The sequence below is a fragment of the Arvicola amphibius genome, chromosome 4, assembly GCF_903992535.2.
Source record: "Arvicola amphibius chromosome 4, mArvAmp1.2, whole genome shotgun sequence".
Lineage (NCBI taxonomy): Eukaryota > Metazoa > Chordata > Mammalia > Rodentia > Cricetidae > Arvicola > Arvicola amphibius.
The window spans coordinates 121,715,494-121,719,040 of NC_052050.1; positions in this window are offsets into that span (position 1 = coordinate 121,715,494).

Sequence of the window (3,547 nt, forward strand, 5' to 3'; positions counted from 1 at the left end):
TGGATAGGGGGGTGCAGAGGATGTGAGAGACTTGGGGTGGATAAAGAACATAATCAAAATACATTGGAGGAAAACTTGTAATAAAATAAAAGGAGAAAGATGCCTATGCTTGAGGTGTGTGGCAAAGATATGCTAGAGGATTTTCTGTAGTAAATAATGAATAACAACTGTTATTCAGCATCAGTGTGATTAGAGTAAAAATGCATATTCACATCAATTTACAAGCTTTCCTAATACACAAGGTTCCTCATATAGAGCAAAATTCTAGCAAGCAACAGATAAAGTGATAAAAACAAAAGACAGAAACTGATCCAGTAAAGCCAGGATCCCAAATTTTAAGTTCTGAGGATGTCCTTGCTGGAGACAGGAAAAAGGGAAGAGCTCTGGTACCCATTTTCCTTGCTATGTCTTCTAAATGAGCATCTCTGTCTGTCCTCATATCTGAGAGAGTGTGTCTCAAACTGAAAGGAAGAACCTGTACATCTTGTAGTCGGATCATCTGGACTCTTGAGAACACCAACCCCGCCCCTGCCCCACCATCACTCAAGTATCTGCCAACACATCTTTTTCAAACTCCTAGAATGTTGGTACTTTATTTCCTGGGACTCCTTGGGACCCTTCCTCTTCTTCAGGAGTGCCACCACCACTACCCCTCTCTCGCTCATCTATCTATTATAAACTTCTCTTTAAGAATCATCCTCTGTAGTCCATAGATTTTATGCTTTGAATTTACAAGACAAGAACCTGAAAGGGTGGGAGGGTTTTTTTAAACCATAAAGTTTTCGGAGATCCTAGATTTTCAAGCTAGGTTCCCCAAGAGCCAAGGATGTCTCCAATCCTCTCAAAAAAAAAAAAAGAAAATCACCATCACTCTGAAAGACCCCTAACCGAGACTAGAGAGAGGTCTGAGTGGTTAAGAGCGCTTGCATTCTTGCAGAGAGAGGATTCAGGTGCAGTTCTGAGCACCTACTAGGTGACTCACAGCCATCTGTCACTCAGTTCTAGGGAATCCTGTGTGCTCTCTTCTTGCTTCCTTGGTACCAAGCATACATGCTGTACACATACATATATGCAGTCAAAAACATATACACAAAATTATGTGCACAGCCCTTCTTTAAAACTTCAGTATTCCCATATCAAAACTAATTATTCCTCCTGCCATACACCAATCAATCCTTTTTCTGTTTCAGCCAATTATTGCCTATATCAGTGCATAAACAGTTGGGACACTGTTCTTAGTGGCAGTGAAATCTGGATATGGTTACAAAGTTGGTTGCAGCAATTCAATGCTTAAAATTAGATTACAGATAAGCCAGACCAAAACATATTCAAAGAAACAGTCTGACCAAATTTATTAATCAAACACCAAATATTTTAAAAATATGTCTACCAAAAATAAAAGAACATTGTTCACTTACTAATGAAAGAATTGAGCTATATTAAAAATATGTTACATCATAACTAATTATTATTCAGTCTAGTTTAATAGCTCAAACTGTATAACTCAAAATAACTTAATGTTTTTATTTTATACTTTATTTTCTATTTCAAAGCAAATCCAGTAGCATATTCATAGATTATCAGGAAAATGGTTTTGTGATGAGCTTGAAATAGCTAAGGACAGGTGCTGGCTCTTTGCTGCCATATGATACCCTCTCCCATGTTCCCCGGGGTATGATGCAACAAGAAGCCCTCACCACTTGCTTCTGGGTTGCCAGCTTCCAGCACTACAGGCTAAATAAGCCTATATCATTTCTAAACACAGCCACTCAGTTACAGCTTTTTTTTCAAGCACCGAACTGCTACACTTTACTTTATTTCCCACATAAGGAAACTAACTGATTAAACTGTTCAAGAACAGTTAGTGTCCAGTGATCAAGAAGGAAATGAGGTCAGGAGGCAGGCTTTCCATTTCCTCCCAACACAGTAACACAGACATTCATGACATGTAATACTCGTTCTTAACAGAGAGATCAAGCAGTAAGGATGAATGAGTATTTAGATCCACAGGGTCCAATAGGGCTTACTCCAAAAGACCTACTCTAGCCAAGTAGCTCCTCCACCCACATCCTAGCCTTAATTTTTCTTCTAAAAGTCAGACTCACAGCACACCAGGTGCACAAAAGAGCCAGAAAGAAAGAACTAAAAGAGAAAGCTTGGTGCCTGCCACTGCAGCCACGGGCCATCAGAGAAAGCGTGAGAAGCACACCACCAGCGATTCAGAAGCCACCAGAGGAGCTGATGGTGATAGAGTGCCAAGTGTAGAGAAGCCGGGGGAGCTGAAGGCTGGGGAGCCACGTGATCAGAACTTCACCAGCAAAGTCGTACAGAGGGGACGTGAGTTCTTTGACAGCAATGGGAACTTCCTCTACAGAATTTGAGCCTGGGCCTTACTTGCGGAGATGCCTTGACACAGCTGGGCAAGTAGATTTGCAGTTGTCGGTTACAGCTTTTAGGCCCTTTTCCTTATCCTGCCTATTAGGATGAGACTGGTGGGATTGGATATTTTCTCAGTCTCCTCTCACTCCTTTGCTGCTTATAGTTCTGATGGCCTCTGTTTACTTTTTTCATTTCTTTTTTGGGGGGTATTTATTTTATGATTATAAATGTGTGGCCTCTGTGTTTGTGTGTGCATGCGCACATGCACGCACATGCGCATGTACACATGCGTGTGTATAGTACATGAATTCCTGGTGCCCACTGGGGCCAAAAAAAGAGCATCAGATGCCCTACAGCTGGAGTTCCAGATGGCTATGAGCCACTGTAGCAGTAAATACTCATTGGGTCCTCAGCTCACAAGCAATGACACTGAGACTTAGTCTTTTTTTTTCCTCATTTTTTTATTAAAAATTTCCATCTCCTCCCCTCCTCCTCCCCCTTCCCTCCCCTCCCTTCCACCCATACCCCCACTCCCTCCCTCTCCAGGCCACAGAGCCATCAGGGTTCCCTTCACTATGTTAAGTCCAAGGTCCTCCCAACTCCTCCTAAGTCCAGGAAGGTGAGCAACCAAACTGACAAGGCTCACAGTGAGCCCGTCCATGCTGAAGAGTCCAAGCCCATCGCCGTTGTCCTTGGTTTCTCAGTCCTCCTCCACCGTCAGCCACATTCAGAGAGTCTGGTTTGGTCGCCTGTTCCATCAGTCCCATTCCAACTGGACTTGGTGGTCTCCCGTTAGTTCTGTCCCACCGTCTCCATGGGTGAACACACCCCTCACGGCCCTGACTTCCTTGCTCATGATCTCCTTCCTTTTGCTCCTCATCAGAAAAGTGTGAAATGGAGGATGGGGAGAGCTTGGGGGAATAGGATGGTTGGGATATAGGAAGGGTGGATATGGGAACAAGGAATTATATATCTTAATTAAGGGAGCCATTCTAGGGTTGGCAGAGACTTGACTCTAGAGGGGTTTCCAGGTGTCCAGGAAGATGCCCCCAGCTAGTTCCTTGGGCAGCTGAGAAGAGGGAGTCAGAAATGTCCAGATCCTATTGCCATACTCATGAATATCTTGCATATCACCATAGTACCTTCACCTGGCGTTGGATGGAGAAAA